The sequence below is a fragment of the Alligator sinensis genome, unplaced genomic scaffold, assembly GCF_000455745.1.
Source record: "Alligator sinensis unplaced genomic scaffold, ASM45574v1 scaffold8_1, whole genome shotgun sequence".
In the NCBI taxonomy this organism is placed as follows: Eukaryota; Metazoa; Chordata; order Crocodylia; family Alligatoridae; genus Alligator; species Alligator sinensis.
Window position 1 is genome coordinate 933,833 of NW_005842568.1, and position 6,429 is coordinate 940,261.

A 6,429-nucleotide genomic window follows, 5' to 3' on the forward strand; every position below is an offset into this window, starting at 1 on the left:
GCAGGCGCTGTTCTCAGCCAGGAAGCTTCACCAGCCCCTTCAGCGAGGGAGGTGCCGGAGGCCAGGCTGCAACACCGAGGCGCAGCTCATGTGGGGGGAGCCGCAGGGCGTGGGGAAGGCTCCTCCAGTCGTTTTCCGCAGCCAGAGGCCTTGGGGGCCTTGTGGAGCCGGGGTCTCCGCAGCCCTAGCGATGCTTCCTCCTGGGCTGCCCATCCCTCTTTGCTCCCCTCTGCCCCCAGGCATCTGCTGGCTGCAGGGGTGCACTGGGTGGGGTGCCCCGTGCCATGAAGGGGGAGCAAGGGTTTGAGCCTGCAGCTCCTGCCTCATGGCTGCACTGCTCCAGCAAGACCCGTCCTGCAGGCTGCCTCGGGAAGGGACCGGCACCCCCTGCCCCGTGCTTCCCGCAGGCCATGGGTTTGCACGCACCGACCTGTCCCTGCCTGGTCACCTTACAGAGAGCCCAGAGGCGACGTCACCGCTAAACAGAACGAGTCTCTCGGTGCCCGGACGCCCCTTCTGCTCCCTCGGGGAGCCCTGGCCCCGGGGAAGGCTCCTAGAGCAGCCGGGCTGGCCGGGCCCTGGGGGTCACAGCCGGTGCAGCCCCTGGCAAGCGCCTGTCCAGTCTGCCGGCGATGGAGACCCCACAGCCGCTCTGCACGCCCCGCCCTTGGGAAGCCCTTCCTGCTCTCCACCTTGCATCTCCCGCGTCGCAGTTTCAGCCCATGATGCAGAGCAGTTGGTCGCCCTCTTCTCCCTAACCCCACTCCTGGGGGCTGCAGCCTGTTACCAGATCCCCGCTCCATCTTCTCTTCTCCAGGCAGATTCACCCCGGTCCCTCCAGCCTTCCCTTATGCCGTGTTTCCCAGGCCTAGTCATTGTCTCCTAGTCAAGCATGCTCGGCTTGTGGTCCACTGTGGTTTTTTTCCTGTGCAACGGCCCGGCCAGGCCCTGTTATAGAAATCCCAGAGCAGTGGGGCTGGGAGGGAGGTCCGAAGGTCACACCTAGTCCAAGCCCTGCCTGAGGCAGGATACAGGGATGAAGTGTTGGTGCAAGTGAAGGTCCCGTGCTCGGTGCCAGGCTTCGCACCTGACCTCACTGATTTCTTCCTCTATTCAGACCGGTTTTTCCCATTTATCAAGGTTGGTTTGATCCCAACCCTATTCTCCAAGACGGCTCTCCCCACCCACTTGGTGCCGTCTGCATGCGTACAAAGCATGATCTGATTTATGCCCTCCGAGTCAGTGATGTCATCGTCAGCCATCCCGCGATTCGGGGATGGTCTCTACCACGGCTCAGTGGGGTCTTCAGGCGACTGAAGAGTCCAGTCCTCGAGCCATAGACCCATCTGCAGAAGTGGCAGGTCGTTCCCCAGGGGACAGCAGGCTGCAGGCTGGGACTCTCTCTTCTGTGCTTTGAGGGCAAGACGCTTTACCTTGAAATGGGCCGCCGCTTGGTTGCGGTATCATTGGAGCCAGCTCCTCTTGGCTCTTGGAGTTGGTGTTCGTTTTCTTGAGGAGTCCTTGCAGAGCTTCCTCTGGCCCCTGCGAGACCTCCGGTCACCACTAAGCTGGGAGCAGAGCACGTGTTTTGGGAGTCGAGAGTTGGGCATCCACACAATGTCCAGTCCAGTGAAGATGGTGCCTGAGTTGGTAAACCCAGCTTCAGCAACGGTGCTGGTGTTTGTGCAGCGAGCTTCCCAATAGGTACGGAGGATTTTCCGGAGGCGTGTCTGGTGAAACCTCTCCAGGCTCTCGAGATGGCGACAGCAGGTCACCCACGCTTTGCATCCGTAGAGGAGTGGGGCTGACGACTGCATGGTAGACATGGATCTCGGTTTCTTTCTGGAGGGCTGGAAGGGATTTCCACCGGTCGTCTAGTCCACCTCAATAAAGATGTGCCAAAGCAATTTCACTGGATGCTATGCTGGATCTCCTCATCCATGTTCACTGTCTGAGAGACGTGGCTGGTGGGGGCGGGGAAGCCAGGGTCTTTCCCTCACTGGCAGTTTGAGGATGGGCGTCACATTCATGGCCTGGGGCGGGCTGATGGCGCACGTCAGGAATGGTATAAAATGAGATGGCCCATGCCAGAGCCCCACTGGATGCCTCGTCCCACCGGGATGTCGAGCCATGGATGATGGGTCCTGGAGCGTCGCACTCGGCCCAGCCATGCGCACGCCTTACGGTGCTGTGGTCTAGGCTGGGTTTCCTGAGCTTGCCAACAAGAGTTTCATGGGAGATGGCGTCAGATGCTTTGCCGCAGTACAGGTACATCATGTCTGCTCTTCTCCATCCCTATCGTGGAAGGAAATGTGGTGGGTTGGGCAGGACCTGCTCTTGGCACATCCATGCTGGCTGTTCCTCATCTCTGTGTTCTCCTCCAGGTGTCTATAAATAGAGTCCTTGATGACCTGCTTCAGTATCTCTCTGGGTATCAAGACCAGCCTGCTGGTCCGTATTCCCCGCACCCTCTTCTTCTGAAGGTGGGCGCAATATTTGCCCTTCCATCTGTGCAAGGTCCCAGAGGGGAGAGCCAGCAGCTCGGCCAGTGCCGCAGGCCCTCCCGTGACAGCTCTGCAGTGCATCTTGCCCAGCCCATGGACTTGAAAACATCCAGCCTGTCTGCGTGCCCTGCCTTGCTCTTCTGAGAGCTGGCCTATTTTGGGAAGACAGAAGTCAAAATGGCATTAAACGTGTCAGCCTTCCCAGCTCCATCCACTGCTGGTCTCCCCACCCCGCCCTGGGAACGAGTGATGTGCGGGGTCGCAGTCTTGCACCCGAGGCCGGCTGCGTCGGCTTACCAGCACCCTCCTGCGTCCAGCTGCATGTGCCCGGGTGCTCAGCCTTCCCCACGTGATGTGACCCTGGTTCTGCATTTTAAGGCTCTTTGTGCAATGGCATCTGGAAGGAAAACCATCTGGGCACCAGTGGGCGAGGCACCGGGCCCTGAGCCAGCGACAGGCTGTGCCATCAGGTGACGGCAGCATCTTCAGACTCATGGGCCACAAGCAAACCTCCCTGCTCGGCAGCTGCATCGTGCCCGGCTCCCCCTCCAAGGAGTGGAAAGCTCGGCTGAGAGGGGGCTTCGTGGCATCCTAGAGCCACGGGGCTGCAGGGAGCTCCAGGTCACGTCTAGTCCAACCCCTGCCTGTGGCAGGATCAGCCCTGTCCAAACCAGCCCAGACGCATCCATTTTCCAACCTCCTAGCAAAACTAGTCACCCCCGACACCAGACATCGTCCCCAAACCTGCCCTGACAAAGTAACTTGCCGCATACGAAAACTTGCCTCGCGGAGCCAGTCGGTCTCTAAGGTGCCACCTTGCCTTGCCCTGCCCTGCTTCTGCCTGAATGGAAAGGAAAACGGAAGGGCTGGATGGCAGCCTCGACCAAGCGGTGCCATGCAGCCAGCACCGTGGACACAGGGCTCCCAGAGCGGCTAGCTCTTGCTTGCAAGAGCACGGGGCATGGCCCACACTGGAGAGGAGAGGGCATCACAGCACCAGCCTCCGAATCACTGGCCCACGGGGGGACGGCGCAGCACGGCACAGCTTGCAGGGGTCGTGCTGCCCAGAAGTGTTACCTCGCTGCTCGGGGTCAGGGCAGGGGCTTCAAGCTCATAGAAAAACCAGTGAGCTGAGCCCGGTGCCCGCCTGCGGGTGAATCCATGTGGAGCTCGTCTCCCCATGGCTGCCTCCGTCTTTCTTTGGTGCTGGGACTTTGCGGTGTGCAAGGGTCGTTCCTCGTGTCTTGTCTTGGCCGGTGTGACTGAGGCACGGTGCCCATGGTTGTGCTGCACGCGAGGATGGTGCAACGGCTGGCGCTTGCATTTCCAACCCTAGACGCATTCACTGCATAGCCTCGGTGCTTTGTAGCATTGTCATACTGACCAAGGTGGTTGTGGGGCTGTGGGCCAGGTCTTGCTGGGCATCTGCTGCCTGGATTGATGCATCAGTTGCAGCTCCATACCTGGCTTGGTTAGGAGAGAGAAGGTTAAAGCTGCCGGGATGGGTTCTGGGGGGGGGGCACAGACAGGCCAGCTGTGGCTGGGCAGCGATGGGGGGTGATGGGTGCATCCTGCTGGCTGTCCCCAAGCTGCAGGGCACCACGGAGGTGTCTGGGGTCTCCCAGGCCTCTGGGCTCTGCTGGCTGCTGCATGGGGGCTGGGAGGGGATTGCTCTCTCTCCCTTCCTGTTGCTACAGGGGTCAGGGGGGGTTTCTGTCTCTCTGAGGCACTGGGTGTTGCAGCCTGCATTGGGGATGGGGCTGGGCTGGGCCAATGCTACTGCCGGCACCAACCTTGCAGGGTCCTGGCTGGAGGGTCTTGCCCCTGAGCTCAGGCTCAACCTGACGCTGCACTGGGGGCAGGAAGGGATTTTTCCCCTTGCTCAGACTGGTCCGGACTGGTGGGTTTTGCCTTCCTCTGCAGCAGGGACACGGCCTCAGCCTGGGCTCTGCAGCCTCCCTGACCCCCAGCAGCAGCAGGACCAACAGCCTCCATCCCCCGGCTTTACCTGGAGCTGGGCCAGGGGCACCAGGGGACCTTGGGCAGTGGGCCTCATCACTGGTTTATTACATAACTCTAGGACCAAATCAGACCAGGACAGGCCTGGGAGGGCTTGGACGCGGCTGGAGCAGGGGCTGGGCGATCTGAGACCCTGCAGGGCCCGGCCGTGCTGCGATTCCTTCCCCAGCACTTTTCAGGTAGACCTGAACAGATGCCCTGCCCGGACCTAGAGCTGCTGTACCAGAGCACCGGGCTCATAGGTTCATAGTTGGTCGGGCCGGAAGGGACCTGAGCAGATCATCAAGTCCGACCCCCTGCCATGGCAGCAAAGAGTACTGGGGTCAAACGACCCCAGCCAGATGTTCGTCCCCCAGGGTAGGAGCCAGCACCACTTCTCTTGGAAGCTGGGTCCAGATCCTAGCCGCCCTGAGAGTGAAGTCGCGCCTCCTGATATCCAGCCTGAATCTACCTTCTGCCAGCTAGTGATTGTTACTTCTTGTCACTCCTGGTAGTGCTCGGGGGAACAGGGACTCCCCCAATGCCTGCTGGTCCCCTACGGCTAGTTTGTAACAAGCCACGTGGTCCCCCTCAGCCTCCTCTTGTGGAGGCTGAACAGGTTCAGGTCCCGTCGCCTCTCCTCGTAGGGCCTGCCCTGCTGCCCTCTGACCATGCAAGTGGCCCTCCTCTGGACCCTCTCCATGCTGTCCACATCCCTCCTGAAGTGCGGCGCCCAGAACTGGACGCAGTACTCCAACTGCGGTCTGACCAGCACCCGATAGAGGGGGAGGATCACCTCCCTGGTCCTGCTTGAGATGCATCTGTGGATGCACGACAAGGTGCGGTTGGCCTTCCTGACCGGGTCCCCACACTGTCGGCCCATGTTCATTGTGGCATCAATAATGACTCCAAGATCCTTTTCTGCCTCTGCGCTGACGAGAAGGGAGTTCCCCAGCCTGTAGGTCTGCTGCTGGTTCTTCCTCCCCACGTGCAGCACCTTGCACTCGCCAGTGTTGAACCCCATCCTGTTCTCATCCGCCCACCCCTGTAACCTGTCTAGGTCCCATTGCAGCCTGTCCCTCCCTTCTAGCGTGCCCACATCTTAGTGGCTTACCTGCAGGGTAGGGTCTAGCAGCGCTGACATGGGATCGAGGCAGGACTGGCTGCCTGCAGATGCCCCTCCGTAGCCAGGACAGGGGCAAAGAGGCTTCTTGCCTGCCTCCTCCCATCCTCAGCCGCCGCAGCTGTTGGGAAGCCCTGCAAAGCAGCTGGCCAGGCCTGTGGGGTTGGACAGCTGGGGGGGGGGCTGTGCATGCTGCTGAAGGGTGTGCATGAAGCAGTGTCTCGGGTGGAGAGGGAGGGTCGCACGACGCTGACCTGGGCAGGGGGATCCATGTGTGGGCGGCTGGGCATCTGTGCAGGTGCGGGGAAGGAAGAAACAGGGCTGCTCCATCGTCCTGGAGGACGAGTGGGGTCTGTCCTGGGGCTCTGCATGGGGGGGAGGAGCGCAGCACCTGCCTGGCTCTGTTATGCCTAGGCCTGGAGGGTGGGGGGGATCCAACCTAGGTTTCGGGCCTTTCCACCGTGGCATCGGCAGAGAGGGTCCATGGTCGTCTGGCTGCAGCCCTGGGCCCTCTGGGGTCTGCCCTGCAGCCGCCCCCTCTCCCCTGCCGGCTGGGTCACCGGTGATGTCACGGGTGGTGCATTGTGTCATCATGGCAGCGCGGGGGAGGGGCAGGCAGGGTCCCCCAGCTCGGCGCCGGCATCGCGGGGCTCGGCAATGGTAGGTGCGGGCTGGGGCTGGGGCTGGGGCTGGGGCTGGGTTAGGATCGTCTCCGCCCAGCTGCTCTGGGCACGCGGAGCCTGCCACATGCTCAGCTGTTGGGGGCCAGCCTGGATGCTGGCTGCACTTGATTGGGCTCAACAC